The sequence below is a fragment of the Paroedura picta genome, chromosome 8 (genome assembly GCF_049243985.1).
Source record: "Paroedura picta isolate Pp20150507F chromosome 8, Ppicta_v3.0, whole genome shotgun sequence".
Classification (NCBI taxonomy): Eukaryota; Metazoa; Chordata; class Lepidosauria; order Squamata; family Gekkonidae; genus Paroedura; species Paroedura picta.
This window is the reverse complement of record NC_135376.1, coordinates 57,849,676-57,869,593: the sequence shown is the minus strand read 5'-3', so window position 1 is coordinate 57,869,593 and position 19,918 is coordinate 57,849,676. Positions and strand designations below refer to the sequence as shown.

Here is a 19,918-nt window from a genome sequence, read left to right as displayed (position 1 = left end):
TTGAATGCCCTCCCCTGGGAGGAGGCCGGTTAATGCTTGTCGGGCATCTACCGTGTACAACCATCCCTGCCTCCTGGCCCCGAGCCCCTGACCTTCCCAGACGGGCAAGGCTGCACTCGTTATAGCCGGTCTCTTATTGTGACCCCAACCCCAAACTACTCCGCCTCACGCAGTTGTGATGAAAACTAAATGTCCGGGTGGGAGGGTGGGTGACCGGCTCTTCCCGAGGCAAAGGGGTGAGTGCCCAGCCTCGTGGCACTTAAGTACTGCGCCCGAGGCCCGCCCCTTGCCCCAGCCATTTTTGGACACATCCCTATGGATAGTGATTTACATCCTGGATTTCCTGGATCACCATGATTACATTGGTATCTTCCAGACAGGATTAACGTTCCAGTTTTCTTTCCCTTGGTGACTGTTATTCTCCCCCTTCCCCATCTCTAAAATTTATTTCCAATCCCTTGTCCCCTGTTTTTTCTCCAACCTATTTTCCCCAATCTTTTTTTTTCTGAAATGGCTTATTTTTTTTCATCGGTCTCTAATACCGTTGCTGTTTCATATTGCTCCACCCACCTCAGCATTTTGTGTAGGTATGATGTAGACAGCAAGTTTCTGAGTTTTCATATCTTTCCAAGTAGCCACCTGTGGAAAACCGCATGACAATTCTGCATACATAATAATCATTGTTGCATTTTTTCGCATTCTACTATAGGTGCATGTACTGAAATGTACATATTTGCAGTCTTCATTATGCGGCAGTATATGTGAAACCTAACTGCTACTTCTTACAGAGAAGTACTAACCATTTCTGGGGGTTTGAAACAGCAGTAACAAGTCTTGTGGTTTCACAAAGGTGTAATAAAATGAACTGAAACATTATCAGGAGTGGTGAAATTGAAATATTCTTCCATATGGGCATGTTGTAAATAAGAAATCCTACCTGGATTGCCACAGTTTTTTTTTTACTTATGCTTTTTATATTCTTGTCTATTCTGTTCATACATCAACATAGATCCTAAGGGAACACATTGGCCTGACTTCAGCTGAGAAATGCCTTATTGGTGAATGCAAATAAAAAAGATGAAATGCCTTTTATAGTAATGAACTTGCACAGCTGCTTCACAGAGAAAGGGGAGGGGAAGCAAGCAGAAATAGGTAGATAAAGGCACACACTCACAAATTGGCTTTAAAACTGCTGATAGATGCCTTTGGGTTATTAATTTTAGAGATGCATTAATGAGGATTTAAAGCAAGTTGTAAGCCACCTCTTCAAGTTGCAGAAGAGATGACTTAGAAAGATGGTAAATAAAAATGGCTATTTATAATTTCTCTTTGCAAAGCTTATCCTTGTGTTCATTCTAGTTTAATTGGCACTACTGCTTAATTTGTTAGAAAAAAATAATGCTGAGCATTCAATCCATCAAGAAACACAACAATCTCACCTGGAAGCTCCCCTCCCACCCCCACCCCACCTCTATTCAACAATGTATAAGGGATTTCTCTAAATAATGTTGAAGGACTTGAAATAACTTGAGGGAAATATACTCTGAACCATATTCTGGGATTGAGTCTTGGCATTAAAAACAGATGCCTTGGTACAAATTAACTCCTAGCTGGCACATTCCTAACACAGAAAAAAAAATTATGGGTAAACAGACAAACCACATGGACAAGATGTGTGACTTCACATTACAGAAAGAATAGCTGGTTGTGGTATGCAGCAGGCCTAAGGCTTTCCGAATTATACCTTGTCTCTAGGCAGTTTGGCATTAACTCCATGCAATTATATTTATCCTTCGAAGATTTAAGTTGCTTTGATGTATGTTTTAAAAACAAATTAGTTTAAACAGGGCCTTGTTTAAGCAAGTTCAAATGTTTAGCCTGCTCTGGGTTTTGCAGGCTGTTCCATTACTCATTAACTGGACATCAGCTTAAAATTCAACCTCAGTAAGTAGTGCAAAACAAGGGAGAAAGCTCATAGCTACAAAATGGACTCTTTACACAGTTGTACCTCATCTGAGTTGTACCTCTTGTGGCGCAGAGTGGTAAGGCAGCTGTCTGAAAGCTTTGCCCATGAGGCTGGGAGTTCAATCCCAGCAGCCGGCTCAAGGTTGACTCAGCCTTCCATCCTTCCGAGGTCGGTAAAATGAGTACCCAGCTTGCTGGGGGGTAAACGGTCATGACTGGGGAAGGCACTGGCAAACCACCCCGTATTGAGTCTGCCATGAAAACGCTAGAGGGCGTCACCCCAAGGGTCAGACATGACTCGGTGCTTGCACAGGGGATACCTTTACCTTTACCTTTACCTCATCTGATTAGGCATGTAATCTTAAAGTATCTGAAGGGCTATCATATAGAGTAGTAGTTCTCAACCTTCCTAATGCCGCAACCCTTTAATACAATTCCTCATGTTGTGGTGACCCCCAACTATGTTCTTTCACAGAAATTAAACCAAAACTGACCAATGGCGTGAAGATCCATTGTTCATGATTGTATATAAATTGGTTTCCCCCCCGGGGTTTCTCAGTTCAGTTCTGCCTCTTGTCCCGCTGAGCTGTGGCACCACCTGGAGCGCTTGGTAGGAGACTGCGCTGTGCTGGAGACACTGCTAGAGCAGCTGGTGGCCGGAGGTGCGGCAACAGTGGCAGTGCCCCCCCCCCGACCAAGGGCCATTCGACCCCAAAGGGGTCCCGACCCTCAGATTGAGAACCATTGATATAGAGGATGGAGTGAATTTGTTTTCTGCTACCCAGAAGGCTAGACTAGAACCAATGGATTGAAATCAAGAAGAAGAGTTGGTACTTATATGCTGCTTTTCCCCACCTGAAGAAGTCTCAAAGTGGCTTACAGTCACCTTCCCTTTCCTCTCCCCCCAACAGACACCCTGTGTGGTAGGTGAGGCTGAGAGAGCCCTGATATTACTGCTCGGTCAGAACAGCTTTATCAGGGCTGTGGTGAGCCCAAGGTCACCCAGATGGTTGCATATGGGGGAGTGGGGAATCAAGCCCAGCTCACCAGATTAGAAGTCCGCACCCCTAACCACTATACCAAGCTATCTCTCTTAAGTCAAAAGAGGCTTTGCTCAACATTAGGAATAACTTCCTGATAATTAGAGGGGTTCCTCAGTGAAACTGGCTTCCTCAGGAGGTGGTGTGCTCTCCTTTGGGGGGGGGGTTATAAGCAGAGGCTAGATGGCCCACTGACAGCGATGCTGATTTAAGCCGAATGTGAGAGGGAGGGCAGGAAGAGATAAGTTATTGCTTGGCTCTTGTGGCCCCATTTTTACATGTCCAGGGTAATATTGATTGCCACTTTGGGGTCTGGAAGGAGTTTTTATCCAGGCCAGATTGGCCAGGGATCCTGGAAGGTTGTTTTTTTTTTTTTTGCCTTCCTCTGGTCATCAAGTATGGGTCACCGGAGGAGTGTGGGGAGACAGTTGTGAATTTCCCCTATTGTGAGGGTTGGACTAGGTGAAGATTGAGGCCCCTTCCAGCTCAATGTTTCTACGCTATTAGAAGCTGTACAGATATTGATGAACCATGTGTGTGCACTTAAAACATAATGGTGAGGATATGGAAAACTGGATGGAGATGATACGAAAAAACTGATTACAGAATTAGAGCAACAGGGGCTGGGGCACATTGGATGATAAGATCATTAGGTTTGAATCTAGCAGATGTCCTGTGTTCCTATAAACCTTTGATGGTGGAAAGTGCCATCTAGTCACAGCTGACTTTAGGATTTTCAGTACAGAGTTACAATGAGCTTCCCATACATTCTTTTGTTAGGTGCACAATCCTATAGAACTTGTACACCACAAGAAATTATTTATTTTCACAGAACATTTTAATGAAATATGAACACAGTTGATCTTTGAGTATCCTCTGTTTTCAATTTGATTTTCAGCTTAAGAAGTCTCATTTCTCATTTTTATACTGCTAGAAATTTATCTGACAAAGATATTTCAGCAGCATTATAACCGGGATAGCTGAACACTGGCCTTTTGTACATGCAAATAAATATTGTAGCTACATTACCAACAGGCTGGTCTTAAGTACAACACTGCCCCTTTCAGTTGCTCTGGTGAAGTGGTTGGAAAGGATTGAGACATAACAGCTGGCCAATGGTGGAGAAAGGAAAAGCTTGTAAAAACATGAACAAACATTCAGGCTTCAGTGTCTTATAAAAAAAGACACAATGGAGACAACTTGAAACAGGTATCTTAGGAAAGCTTTGTGCCTGAATATAGGTATCACAACAATTATTCCATTATTATGTCACTTCCTGAATTTAGATTGAAATTAGAGATGTTGCCATCCTTCTGTTTCACCTCATTCAGGATAAGGATTTAGATGGCTGATAATGTTTATGTTCAATCTGAGGCCAGCATTACAGTTCTGGATTGAAGTCTAAACTGGAGAGGAACTCTGGCCTTCCTGACTTTCTACTTCTTTTTTACATGTTCATTAGACAAGATGGAGATCACATCTCAGGATCACAGTATGGACATCACATGCTCCTTGCCAGATGCCAGCATTAGAGACCAAAAGGAACCAAAGAGGCTAAGAAATCTAAACATTAATATTATGAAAATATATTAAATACATGTTTTATTGCCTAGTGCTAAACAAGGCCAAAAATATGCCACAGATACCAAAACAACCTGACACATTTTGATCCAATTGAAGAAGATCCAATTGAATCAAAACACATCCAGTCATTTTGCTATTTTAATGTATTGTCTTTAATTGATTTTGTTTAGCACTGTGCAATAAAATGTGTATTTATTTTTAAAACAATAGATTTCTTTTTGGTTCCTAGCTTGTTTCACAGGTTGGGTTTGTTTCTTTCTCCTTCCCTTTTTCATTTTCTTTATTGTTGTTGTTGTTGTTGTTGTTGTTGTTGTTGTTGTTGTTATTGTTATTGTTATTGTTATTGTTGTTGTTATTATATTGATTTCCCGTCTCTCCCGACAGGCTCGAGGTGGGTCACAACAACTAACCCCATTAAAATTCGGATTAAAACATTAAACTACTAACATGATGGCTAAAAATCTCATCCCTCCCCCAATTATCAAAGAGGTGAAGAGGAAAGGATGGGGGAGTAGCGTACACTCCAACTCCTGGGGGGGGGGAGTGATGTCCCTGATTCACTGACCCCAGCCTCAACCATAGACCTGGTAACTTACCTTAAAATGTAAGTTATTCTACAGGCTACCTATCTCAGAGTTCCTTGTACCAAGTAGTAGTGTTCTCGAGATAGTGTCCATGGCCCACCTCTGTTAGGAAGTAAGGTTCCACTACTACTTCCCAGATAAAAAAAGAGACAGGCTAGGAAACCATTTGAGGGAATTTCAGATCCTGTGATGCTCTGAAGTATGCAATCAGGAACAAAATGGAATCTATATGTTTGAACTGGGCTTGAGGAAAACTGTTTTCTACTTTAGAAGGAAAGATGGTTCCTATAAGCCCAGTTCCAAATCTAGCTGGGAGAGTTCAGCTATCACTGAAAAAAATATCTGAGGGTTGCTTTGCACTTTCAAGAGAAGCAGCAGGAAATACTGAATAAGTAGGTTGCCCTGCTTCTCTCCCCACTTCCAGATTTCATGAGAAAAGAGGCACACAAGTCCATTATGAGGAGTGTTTTCCCAGTACTGGGACAGATAGATCTCTATCTTTTCATAAAACCTAGAAACACAGGAGAGAGGAAACATAATGCAGTATGCTGCCTCACAGATTACTGCTCTCAGACTTGTTTAACAGTCTTAAAAAAAACCCTTATATGCCACTATTTTGTATTGACTCAGTTAATCTACTGGATGACATGGCTGAGAATTATAAATGTGGAACAGATGCTCATATGATCTCCTGACAAAATCCATTGCTGTATACAGGATTCCTTTTCTCAAATGGAAGGTCCAAGGTTGACATGGGGGCTGACATATATGCCAGTGAGGGGGAATGGTGAGCTCCCCCTCACTGGCAGTCTTCAAGCAAAGGTTGGATACACACTTTTCTTTGCTTTAGGATCCTTTGGGCTGATCCTGCATTGAGCAGGGGATTGGACTAGATGGCCTGTATGGCCCCTTCCAACTCTATGATTCTATGATTCATATTGCTATCACTGCTTTCACTTCTATATAGAGGCAGTTATGTACCCAACTTTCATAATGGATCAATTGAAGTGAGCAGGCAACATATTAAAATGAAGGACACTGCTGTTTCCATCTACCTTGGAGTACTCAAGGGTGCTTGGGACAAGAGCCAATGACTTTTGATGAAAAAAATATTTAGTGATTTAGTATTATGTAACTTGATTGATTTGCTGAACTTCCTGAGTTCAAAGTAAAGAATTTCCTCCCAGTTAATTCTGTGAAAAGATTGTGAGTTACAAAATACCTTTTTGCAACCCCCACTTTCCGATGTATTTTCCTGTCAATAATAAATTAAAAAATCCTGCATCAAAGCTCTCTTTCTCACTTTCCTTGCTTTATCATAAACATGCTGAGTGATCTAGCTTATGTATGCATTTCAATTGCAGCAGTCACTGGTGCATGAGAGTCTAGCAGAAAGCTTTTAACTTTGTTTGAAATGCTGGTGCCTCTGTAAGCAAGACTGTAAACCAGTTGATTCTTGTCTTGAAGCAGGAGATTTAAGACATGGAGGGGTGATGTCATGTTTACCAAAAGGGCAAGTCCACAAAGAACCTTTCAGTTAGTATTTAGACAGAAAAAGGATTTTACCCCACCCAGGATCTCTAGAAATTTGACAATACAGATCACAGACAACCAGTTTTGCTTTTCAAAATATGTCGGTATTCCTTCTTCCATCAATCATACACATGCCTATAGGGAAATACTTATTACTAAACTATGTGGCCATGCAACATACACAACTATGAGATACGGCTTCTTGACAGACCTCAAACTTGGAGCATTATGCATCAACAAAATTATTAGAGAAGTCAAATGAGTTTTGATAGTAGTATAATTTTCTCAAGGAGGCCTTGAAGACCTCTATCTTTTACCTTAGAATGGTTTTAAAAATATATTAACTGTGTACCAATCCAAGAATTCACAGCAGCAATGGGAACAGAGAGAACTTTCATGATAGGAAATATTTTCTGTTGGTTATCCAAAAAAAACCCCAAACAAACAAAAAACAAAACATTGTGATATTCCTCAATCCAGCCTCACAAAATCCACAACAGAAAAACTTCATTGGAAGGTGGAAATAAAAGGTATCATCCCTGTGTTGTTGGTCTAACTACAAATGCAAGCACAGGGCTGAGTTTCCTTACAAATCTTAATAAAGTAAGAAAAAAATCTTAATAAGAAAAGAATAAATAATATTTTGCCAGGTGTTGCAATTCAGAATGTGACACATAGTGGAAAACTTCCACAAACAAAAGAGTTTACAGAATTAGCTACCAAAAGCAATCTTCCACCAATTCACCCAAATGGCAGGTGCTAAGAAAACAAAAATAAATAAGAAGATAAATCCAATTCTTTGCCGGTATTCTGGAACATTCGTCCTTGTCTCCCTATGAAAGCACTGCAATTTGCATTTGTCCTATTTGTATGTACAAGACTTTAGGGCATTTGAAACATGAGGCCAAAGAATGGCTGCAGGAGTAGAATTGGAGGGGGCTAGGTAGACTGCAGCAAGAAGTGAAGCAGAAAAATCCTGCCTCATGAGCTATATAGCACTGGTCCAGTCCATGATGGGCAGTGAACATGTGATGTTTCTATGAAACCAGGATGGTTTCTGAACCTTACCGTACAAGTATGAACCATCACCAATGTTAGCAAGCTGCCTCCTCCTCCCACTGAGGGACACCCTTCTTAGTATCACCCCAATCTTTCAAGTGCAGGACTCAGCCTAGGCCAAAATAGAGCAAGATGGATTCCAGACCAGCATCATCTTGGGAAACCATTTTCAAGGTGCAAGTCAGAGTGGCTGACTGCCTACTAACTCCTCCTGGCCCTGAAGAGATGCAGGACTTTAGAACACCCAAGGCCTATTGATTTACTCAGTATAATCCCATCAATACCTAGTCTAGTGCCCTGTCTCCCATTGCCCTTGATTAAGTAATGAGAGATCAACATTAAGTCTATTCACCTTTCCAACTTCCCTTCCCATCAGTGGCTTGTCCAGCTATCAAATCTCTGCTATCTATTTGTTTACTTCTGGCAGAACCATCAGTTCATTAGCCTCTGGCAGTGAGTCACCCTCACTGGGGGGAAAGAGTTTAAAATAATTATGCAAAGTACCCATAAAAAAGCCTACTTTAACCCATGTTTAGGTGTCTCATGTCTTCACTCAGGTTTGTGAGAAAACATTTGAAACTGCCAATCACTGAACACCTTGGTGGAACATGACATGATTTCAAAACACATTTCTTTCCATTGTTCTTGATTTTAGTGGCAAGACTTGGGAAGATAAAACTGTGCCACGTTGTATATTAGAGAGTTCTTTCAATAACAATTCCAATGAATAAGTAGATTTGTTAAGCTTTTTTAAAAAAGAAATATACATGCTAATGAAAAGGTAGATTTGAAGGTAGTAATCTGTAGCATTCCCCGTTTATAGAAGAATTAGAACATTTTCTCTATTATCTTGAAAAATATAACATATTTCCATTTTTCCAAGAGGCGTGTTTAAAAAAATGCAACCCACATGCAAACATCCTCATGTACATTCCAGATGAATTCAAGCTGTACGATTGGTAGGTTGAAGCCATTGAACCATGTTGTTCAAAACAAGCAATGGAATGAAATCATCAGAAGATAAACAAAGAATTAACCATGGACATATTAAAAAGCCAGCTGTGTTATGAAATAAATCAACAGCCTAGAGAACAAAACTAAGGTACTCTGGCATATTCACTGCTTTGTAGCTGAATCAAATAGTCATATGAGCTTCCTGAATTTCTGTTTAAAATTTAAAGGGCATCTGTTTACATACTCCTTTAAGAAGAATCATGCCTGGGATCAATGTATCAGAATGCCTCAACCTAGTGGAATGAGCTCCCCAATAAGATCAAAGTCCTATTGGAACTTAAACAGTTCTGTATGGCCTGCAAAATGGAGCTGTTCCAGCAGGCTTTTGGATAAGACCAGCAATGAGGACCCTATCACTGACTTCATTGCTAGGAAATGTAACATCAACTTCTAATACGTCCCTTTCATACATTATATTGTTCTTGTTAATTTGCAATGTATTGGTTACCTGCAATTATCTTACTCTTTGTTTGAAATGGTTATGAGACTTCATAAACGGTGGTAGTATATAATCCTAAACAAACAAACAAACAAACAAAGAAATAAACAAACAAATAAATAACTGAATGAATGAATGAAAGAATGAATGAAATGTTTCTTTTCTTATGTATTTAGGAACAGTGAGATATTGGAAGGCCAGGAATGTTGTTGGGTCTACAGATCTTGTGTAGGCATTGCTGTGTGAAGAAGCCAGTTGTTCATTTATCCATTGGGATATGCATAACTTCTCTCTTTGTCCAGGTTCCTAGAAGCATAGATAGAAATTTATATAAGATACTCAGACGTTGTTGGTTGTTGCTTTTTTATATTTTGTGAATCAACCCTGTGATTGTGAGGTGGAGCAAGCTGGGCAAAGGCTAGCATGCCATCCTCTAGGGAGGAGGAACCAAGAAGTCACATGACACAAACAATAACTATTTCCAACTAGTTTGACTCCTGTTTCCATAAACTGCATAGCTACAAAGCTGCAGGCCCCTCTGGGCAAGAGAAGTTATATCATTTGGCCCCTGGCCTAATCCAACCCTAAATTCTGATGCACCAACTTTTAAAAACCATGCCTGAGTATGCATGCTTGCCTTTGGACTGTGCTTGACCACCTGTGCCCTTCAGCTCCTACCAATCCCTCATTACCCAAAGGCTAATCAGGTGTTAGAGCTGTCAGGGGCACCATCTTGTTCTTTTAGGGGTAACTTGTTGTGTCTAATGCAGGGGTGGCCAAACTGTGGATCTCCAGATGTCCATGGACTACAATTTCCATTAATCCCTGCCCGTACTGAGTTCTTCAGTGTGTAAACTCATTATGGGCAGTCAGGTATTAACGGATATTTGTTTTTCTTTTCATTTGTTGGCGTTGATTTGTGGGTTTGTCTCTTTTTCTTCAATTTACAGCATTGTAAACAACTGTGTGCCCATATGAAGAAAGTGGGAGGACTGGCAAATACTCCGGAAGATAGAGACAGAGTTCAATGAGATCTGAACACAATGGAAAAATGGGCAAATAAGAACAAGATGCAATTTAATAAAGATAAGTGTAAAGTTCTGCATCTGGGTCAGAAAAATGAAAAGCATGCCTACTGGATGGGGGATACGCTTCTAGGTAACACTGTGTGTGAATGAGACCTTGGGGTACTTGTGGATTGTAGACTAAACATGAGCAGGCAGTGTGATGCAGCGGTAAAAAAGGCAAATGCAATTTTGGGCTGTATCAACAGAGACATCATATCAAAATCACAAGATGTCATAGTCCCATTGTATACGGCACTGGTCAGACCACACCTGGAGTACTGTGTACAGTTCTGGAGGCCTCACTTCAAGAAGGACGTAGATAAAATTGAAAGGGTACAGAGGAGAGCGACGAAGATGATCTGGGGCCAAGGGACCAAGCCCTATGAAGATAGGTTGAGGGACTTGGGAATGTTCAGACTGGAGAAAAGGTTGAGAGGGTACATGATAGCCCTCTAAGTATTTGAAAGGTTGTCGTGTGGAGGAGGGCAGGATGCTGTTTCTGTTGGCTGCAGAGGAGAGGACGCGCAGTAATGGGTTTAAACTTAAAGTACAACGATATAGGCTAGATATCAGGGGGAAAAATTTCACAGTCAGAGTAGTTCAGCAGTGGAATAGGTTGCCTAAGGAGGTGGTGAGCTCCCCCTCACTGGCAGTCTTCAAGCAACGGTTGGATACACACTTTTCTTGGATGCTTTAGGATGCTCGGGCTAATCCTGCGTTGAGCAGGGGGTTGGACTGGATGGCCTGTATGGCCCCTTCCAACTGTATGATTCTATGATTCTATGATTCTAAGTGGCATAAAACAATTTAAATAAATATGTTCTAAGACAGGCAACTCAACAGAGGACAGATTGGCAGGTTTCTAAATACCATTATTGTTAATTTTTCATTTGAAATTAGTTGAGACAAGAGGGGGGGGGGCTGTGAAATCTGCATGGGGTAATCCCATCTGCCCCCATCACCTCCCAGTGAGACTCACCTTGAAGCTCAGGCACAGCAGTAGTGGTGTCTGGAAGCTGCTCCAAGCCCAGAACGGTTCCTGGCATCTGCTGCCATCATGGCTGGACCTGGGACAGCTTCCAGTGTCTACCCACACCTCAACCAGACTCCTGCTGACTGCTGCTTTTGCAGCAGGGCCCAGCGCAACTCCCAGCTTTGACACCACCACAGCTGGGTGCCCTGATGGCTTCCAGGCTCTGCTGTGGCTGGGTCCCTGGCCTTTACCATCATTGTTAGCAGCCACTGCAGAACACCTCTTCAGCTGCCCAATGGTAAGAAGTGCACTGTCTGCATAGGTATTTATTTAATTTGTGGAGGGGGTGGATTTAATTTGCCAGTAATTTTTATTTTTTACCTTTTCTGGTTGGTTTTAAAATCAGCAGATTTGTTGAGAAATCTGTTTTGGGTAGTTGTGGCCCTGATCCACAGATTTAGCTATCCGCAAATGGGGCCACACTTGAAAATAGATATATAGATAACAATAGTAAGAAATGGTAGATTTCACTTTAGGGTTTAGATTAATCAATTTGTAAGTTTGGAGAACTGTAGGTCTATCTCTGATAGAATGTACTGCTGTAGCATAGGGAATACTACAATTCTGCAAAACATGCTTTTAATAACTATGCTACTACAAACTTTCAAAGGAAAAAAAAGGAATACTGAGATTCATAATGTTCCAAATGTGTCTGAATCATATATCACACAGAAGTTGATGTAGGATGATGCCCATATGACTATATAAGCCAGTCACAGTGGTGGGATAGGGCTGGAGTCTGCAATGCTAAAACCAGTGGGCAAAGAGGGCAGCATGTGGGAGGGAGCCACTAACCTGATTAATTCTTAACAACCATTAATAAGGGAATCCCTGCTATTTAAGGAATGCTTTCATTCTTCCCTACTGATTTATTTGTACGGAATATTAATTGTCTTGGAAATAATGCCCTTCCTATGCAATTTGGTTGTCAAGATGGCTATACTTGGTATTTTGCTTTGCAGGCACATAAAAAAGTGGTCAAGAAATCCAGTGATTCATATGGTCATCAGATGCCAGGAATCTCCTGGCAACTAGTTTCTGAGGTAGACCACTAGAAGCATTTAACTTTATAATTATAGGAAAGGCATTATTTGAAAATGTAGGCAAATGGTTATTTTGATGACTATTTTCCAAAGTAATGGCCATTGGTATGTCCTCCCAGTTGTGGTTTTCTTCTCACAAAATCTCAGCATCTTCAATTGAGTGAAAAGTCATGATTAATTCCTGCCTCCTCCACACCATTCTAGTAAGCATTAAGGAACTTAATTATCATGAACAAGTACTTGAAAAATTGTGTATGATCTCTCACAATGAAATGGCATCTTGGTTATATATTTCCTTAGAAATATTTTGCAAACATTAAAAAGCAATTTTTGTCTAGAACATCTCACAATGAAAGTTCTTAGGTACAGTGCTATAAATGGACATGAACACTCAAGGATACCTTAACAACCTTTCTTCTCTGTTCTAGGAGGAAATGGTTTTATGATACATCTCACTGAATTTCAGGGAAGTTGCTATTGAGGTAAGCTTCAGTTTTACATCAGGTAAATGTGGTTAATGGATGTAGTCCACCATTACTAGAGATTTCCTGTTTCTTCACAAAGAAATCCCTTTACAAACTTTTATAGTCCTAACTTCTAAGTGGTTTGCTACCAGTCAAGTCTCCTTTCTATCTGAAGCACTGTCTCTTGGACTTCTTCTCTACTGTCCTTATGAGAACTGCCTACTTCCAAAAGGACTGTGATTTCCCCCCTTTTATATTTGCCATCTCATTGGTGAAGCTGTCTCCTCTCTTTCTTTCTGTTCCCTCACTGTTCTCCTCTTTCTTGTAATGCCCTGATCTCCTGTTTTCTTTCCCAGTCCTCTGTCAATGCTGGCTACCGCCTTCACTATCAGGAACTACTGTTCTTGTTCTGCTGCTTGTCTTCTATTTTGAGTTGGCTGGGAGAGTTGGGAGGCTGTCCTCAGGTTCCTGGAGAGCCAAATCAGTTGAGAGGAGAATGGCCCAATGAGTTTCATTCCCATCCTATTCTTCCCACTTCTTTTGCAGAGCTTCTCCCTTTCATCTGTGTCCCAGTATTGTATTAACCTCCTTGGGAGCATGGGAGGAGGTAGTGCTGTCAGGATTTCCATCAAAGCAATTTATTCCCTGTCTTTTGCTTCCTCACATTTGTACAAGATGCCAGATATACTAAATAGCTCTCAGTTATTTATCTCCAATACATACTGTCATTTTCAGTCAAATATACTTTTATGCAGGCTTAAAAAACACTATTGGTCAGAGGTAGGCTTGCCACTGGCCTGCCTAGGGCATGCAATCCCCTGCCTTCAGCCTCACCCCCCCCCCCCGTCCTTTATGATCTGAGCAGGCGAATAAAAAGTGGGATAGCATAGATAGGGATGCTCAGTTTCTATGATACAGACTATTCAGATTGTAGGGATTCCTAGACAGTCACTAGGAAATGATGTCACAGTCTCCACCCTTCAACCTGGAAGTGACACCCTTCCTCTGTAGCTAAGGCTGTTATATCTGTGTTGGGAAATTCTTGGATATTTGGGAATGAAACCTACGGAAGGTGGGATTTGTGGAAAGGAGGGACGTCACCAGGATATAATGTCATAGTATTTACCCTCTAAAGCTACCATTTTATCCAGGGAAACTGATCTCCTGTAGTCTGGAGACACCTTGTAAAACTGGGAGATCAGCTCCCAGCTAGAGGTTTGCAACATTCTCTGTTTTAGGTGAGAAACCATGTTCTGCAGTAGAAGAGCAATCTTTGAGTAGAACCTTAAAGATCAACGGGATTTCCAGGGTATAAGCTTTTGAGAGTCAAAGCTCCTTTTTTTAGGAACTTTGCCTTTCGAAAGCTTAAACCCTAGCAATCCTGCTGGTTTTTAAGGTGCTACCAGACTCAAATCTAACTCTGTGATGCTGTAGACAAGGATTATAAAAATTGAATTTTTCTTTTGAATATATGCTAAACAACTAGCACTGTACATACAATACATTGACCACTCTAAAACATTCAACTGTCAGTCTTTCCATTTTATTTTTAATGATAGTGAAGCAAACCTTCAAGAGATGGCAAAGACATTCTGTTTATTGCTTAACACAGTCATCCCAGTGATTACTTTCATCTGACCCTTATCAGCGTCAAACCAGAACGTTTACTTAAACTGTTTAACTTACAAACATGAGCCCCCGTAGTCACAGACATGCTGATACACAGGCAGACAAATAAACATTTCTAAACATTTCTGGGTGGGTGAAAACTGTTTCTGAGAAACAGATCAGAAAGAACCCCCACATGCACAGGAAGTGAAGAAGCAATCTAAACATAGAATTCTCCCCCTAAGAATAGAAAACTATACACTGTCATCAGGAAGAAGGCAATGTGCAATGTCTGTGGTTGAAAGAATAAACCTTGTTTTTTGGCTGCTGGAGGAACCTCATCTCCACTTACCCACATGTACAGTGTGTCTCCTGGGAACTGGTGAACCTCTAAGAATCACATGCCTATAGTTCAAGGGCTGAAGAATCATTTCCCATCTAAATTAGCATCTAAGTGAAATGTGTGGAGTATTCAGAAATTGATGTGACATCATGATGTGAGCAAGAGTTTATTCTAATAACCCTGAGAGGAGAGAGAACTCTGTTTTGTGTTGCATCAGATATGTGCTCTACCACACGATGCTGACATGTTCTTAAGGTAGCCACCATCAAACATGTTTGTAGCACCCCATTCCTCCACTTCTGACTGCCTAGTATGTCTGTGAATGGATCTTTACAGAAGATTTGAACCTAGCCATTAAGGGTGTCATAAGAGGGAGCAGGTGAGTTTTTTTTTTATACTTCCCCCTCTGCCATTTCCTGGAACTTCCTCTTTTCCTTGGTTGTTATTAGTACTGGGAGAGAAAAAGATAGGCATAGAAGGAGCAAGGGAAAGGTTTTAAACAGCTATATTGGCTTGTACAAAATTCAGACCTGTAAAGAAACAGTGCTGTACCAAGGGTGGGGTGGGAGAGGTGTTTTACCCCACGTGCAACTTGAAGGAGGGCCCTTGAAGTTAGTGTTATGCTGCATGCAGCCAAACATTTCTCTTTTTTTAATGCAATTCTGGCTTCAGTCACTAGGGGCACAGGGAAGTCTGCTCATAGCAAAAACCCAGCTGAGTCTTACCTTGGCCGAACATTGACGCAGAGGAAGGCTTGCTGAGAGGAAGAGGCGACCACCCAGAGGACCTCTAGTGTGTGTGCTGCCAGAATGCAGCGTGCACAGCATCAAGCACAGGGCAGGACCCGTGGTAGCTATTTAAGTTGCCATGTGCATGGGCCTCGCCCCCTTCACCAGGAGCGCCACAGGAGCTACTTTCCTCCCTCCCACCCTATGTTGTAGTATACAGCATTGTTCAGGGATTCGAGGTGGATGTTTTGTTCAATAAGTGCCACAGCTGCGGGTTTGCATGGGATGGAGCGTGTTGGTAGGCAGTCCGGTGTACTTACTGCCGATTGAACCAGCTAGAGGTCAATCATTCAACAACAAAGATTATGGTTTTTGGTAACAAACCTAAAACATATACATGGCATCTCAATTCATCACACATAGAACAGGTCAGATTTTACAAATATCTGGGAGTACTATTCCAATCAAATGGCCGTAGAAACTCCCATATATCATATATTTCCTCAAATGGCCAGAGAAGCTCAGGTGCCATTCAGAAATATTTCTGGCACAAAGGTGGGCGTGATGTTCCCCCAGCCCTTAAGCTGTTCAAGGCAAAACCTCTAGCACAGATGATGTATGGGGCCCCATTGTGTATAAATGCCAATATTTCCAGCCTAGAAAAGACCCATCTTAAATTTTTAAGATCCCTGCTCCATGTACCAACCAGCATTTCCAACGCTTCAATCTGGGTGGAAACAGGAATGTATTCTGTCCATACCAGAATATGTATATCTACGTCCATATACTGGTTAAAATTGCTTTTTTCCACAAAGGGTTTGCTTTACCTAATGATGTCTGAATCATTGGTTGTCCCGTGGGTATCCACTCTTGAGAAAAAACTTTGCTCATATGGTCTATCCAAACAGTTAATACTGTCCCTGGGTTTCAACCGAGCAAAGGAAACGATAAAACAAAGAATCCTAAATATCCATCGCCAACAGGATTTCAATCAAGTAAAAAATCCACTTTTTCCAATGCCTCCACTTAATAATTTGAGGCCATTACCTTATTTATCTAATCTTGTTTTCCCAGAACATAGGAGATCATTTACTCTCTTACGATATAACATGCTCCCATCCGCTTTTAGGGAAAAAAATACCCATCTGTGATCGTTTATGCATCTGCCAGGATGGGAGCATTGAGACATCTGAACATGTATTACTCCAATGTAAGCTATACGATCAATTCAGGGGAGAACTTATATCTTCCCTATTGAATAAGCCCAACTCAGAGGCAATCACAGACATGTTGTCAGACAAAAGCACAGAAATAACTTCTGTTGTGGCCAGATTTGCTTGGAGAGCAATTAAAACAAGGAAGAGCTGGTTGGATTTGGAGCAACTTAGGTAGAGATAGTCTCAATTGCTTGAGATAATGCTTGTGAGTTTTAAAACCAGATTGATTCTTATAGCTGGAATGTTTTTATCTTTTATAATATTTAAGTTATCAATTATTCTTTTATCTTGTTAATGCCAGATGTTTTTATGTACCTTGTAATTTGACCACTGGTCTAGTACTGTAATAATAAAGACTTGACTTGACTTGAGGTGGCCAAAGTATTTGAGTTTCATCTTCAGGATCTGGCCTTCTAAGGAGCAGTCAGGGCTGATCTCCTCTAGGACTGACCGGTTTGTTTGCCTTGCAGTCCAAGGGACTCGCAAGAGTCTTCTCCAGCACCAAAGTTCAAAAGCCTCAATTCTTTGACGCTCGGCCATCCTTATGGTCCAACTTTTGCAGCCATACATTGCAACTGGGAATACCATAGCCTTGACTAAACGCACTTTTGTTGGCAGGGTGATGTCTCTGCTTTTTAAGATGCTGTCTAGATTTGCCATAGCTTTCCTCCATAGGAGCAAGTGTCTTTTAATTTCTTTGCTGCAGTCCCCATCTGCAGTGCCGCATCTTATTCCAGCGCATAATGCCCTCCTGCAAGTCAAAAAGCTCCGTAGGATCAGCTAAGCTTCCCTTTGTATTTGTATTTTATTTACTGATGTACACCATCCGAGACCATTCATGGAGAGGGGTGGTTTAGTATGTTTCTTAACATCTAGTCTGAAAATTGCCATAACTATTTTATGGTGTTTTGGTTAGTTTTAGACAGTAAAAGTTAGTACAAAGTCAGACTCCTAGGTCTCCAAAATGCCTTGTATATGTTTGAGATGATCAATTCTTGGGCTTCAAAATGGAGAACAGAAGCCCCCTCAATTGTCTGCTCAGAACCCAACTGGAGCAATGGAATTTGCTGTGATGGAGCAGCATGCTGGAATTTGAATTCTTTTTTACTGACATGATTATGCATATGAAGTTAAATAAAATAAACTTTTCACTGTCTGCGTTTTTTGCAGACCCTTGGTCCAGTGACACCCGTAAGACTGAACTTTGTCCTGCTGCTTCAAACCAACATGGCTACCCACCTGAAACTTTTTTCCAGCTATTATTATTATTACTTTTATTTCATGAATTTCTAGACATAATTTTGTTGTATAGAGGTGGCAGGCAATGACAAACCACCTCCAAATATCTATTGCCTTGATAATCCTGTGGTGTCACTGTAAATCAGCTGTGACTTGATGCCAAATAGGCTGGGCATGCCACTGGAAAGAAACTACATGTCATATTTTCATAAGGGCCAAGCAAGCATAAAGTTTTCATGAGGCAAGAATGGCAAACAATTTTAAAAGTTATCGCACATCAAGCTTCCATGGGAGCCCTGTCACATTTTGAGGACCTGTTGAGCGGCAGTCTGAATTACTGCGTGAGCATGGGGCAGGGGGCAATGTGCTCATTAGGTGATATCACTTAGGAAACAAGCCCTAAAATAAATGCATATCCGTCAGTTTGTCTACTTAAGTAGAATTGGTATTTAGTTTATTAAACAGATCACCTATATTTACTCCAATAGTTGGCACTCAGAACAACATACAATAATCCATGCATGTTTTAAAAAATACATCTATAATAACTAGCATTGCTCTTAGAGTTGCTGGGCTATAGTTATTAGCTTGCTGTTGTTTTTCCATTTATGTATTTTTAAAATTCATTAGTCACCTTTCCAGGAAGCCCTTCCCATAGAAATATACAACAAACTAATGAAAAAGCAATTAAATTCAAACAATTGCCTGGACTAGGTCCACCTAGCGAAAAGTATTCAGTTCATTGCCCAAAAGGTGATTTCTAAAGGAAAGCTGTCACTTGCCTTCCAAAACCAGATAAAGAAGGAATCCAGCAAAGTTTGTGCTTGTGTGTGTGTGTGTGTGTGGGGGGGGTGTCTCCCCAGAGTCAATGATTCCTCCTGTTCCAACTCTTGACCTGATCCTTTAGCTGTTCATTTAACATCTGTTTGATAGGTAGCAATTAGCAGTAATGATTCTAGGTAAATACAGATTATCTTGGTTATCTTTAACCAAATAGAAATTTATTACCACATTCTTCTAACTACTTGGTAAGCAGGTCACCTGTGTTGTTATGTCAAGAAATTAGAATAATTTTACTACTTCATGGAAGTACTTCATGGAAGTACTGCACTTATCTGTACCATGTACTGTACCATGCAGTACTTCATGGAAGTACTGCACTTATCAAGTGCAGAAGTATGGTAGGATTTTCCTTAGTACTTGGCTGGGGAATACATATGACAAGCTTACTATGGTTAAGTTATAATTTAGAAAATAACGACACTTAGCATGTATATAGCACTTTATATACATTTTGTTATGATCTTCCAAATTCCCTATGCTGCAGATCAGAGGGAAAGGGCTGAAAATGATAAAGGAAGTGACTTGGCCAATGTTCATCTGCATGATATAAATTACTTCACCTGATAATTCCTGCATAATGAACAGCTGCCAGTTTAATAAAATCATTTGTATGTCCCAGCTTCATGAAGAAGAAGCTAACAACCTAGGAGGACATTTTAATAAAAACAATTTGTCTAGTTGGGGTTTCTGAGGAATAAAAACTGGGACATTAAAATTAGCCCTGTAGCAAATTAAGGCAAGTTGCCCCAGTGGTCCTGGTATTAGTTCAGGGGTATATCTAGTGGACCTAGGCTGTGGCCACAGTAGATGTAGGTAGAGCTCATCCACTCATTCTTATCATGGCTCACTGGGCTCAGTTGCCCAACAGTTTGGTAGTAGTGCAGGGATTGCTAGGCTCAGTTTGCTTCTGGCCACCAGCAGTCACTCAGTTCACTCTCCACCAGTTATTTTCCCAGAAAATTAAAGGAAAGGCTACCAATGTTAACCTCTAGGTTGGGCCTGAAGTGTTCCCAGAACTGTTATTTATCTCCAGGCTATAGAAAATGGCAGCTTCAGAGGATGTTCTTTCTGGCATCACATCTCTGCTGAGTTCCCTTTTGTACTCAAACTGTCTC

General features: G+C 41.0%; 2 long non-coding RNA genes across 3 annotated transcripts in view; one reads left to right on the top strand and one right to left on the bottom strand.

The window, feature by feature from the left end:
- LOC143843599 (uncharacterized) overlaps nt 1-15,661 on the bottom strand; it is a 45,370-nt gene extending 29,709 nt beyond the window's left edge. Inside the window, exon 1 of the long non-coding RNA XR_013233609.1 lies at nt 15,502-15,661. This is a non-coding gene — a long non-coding RNA (uncharacterized LOC143843599). The remainder of the gene's footprint in view (nt 1-15,501) is intronic.
- The window catches only part of LOC143843598 (uncharacterized), a 66,291-nt gene continuing 61,083 nt past the window's right edge, over nt 14,711-19,918 (top strand). For both annotated transcript variants that reach the window (XR_013233607.1, XR_013233608.1), the window contains exon 1: nt 14,711-15,155. This is a non-coding gene — a long non-coding RNA (uncharacterized LOC143843598). The remainder of the gene's footprint in view (nt 15,156-19,918) is intronic.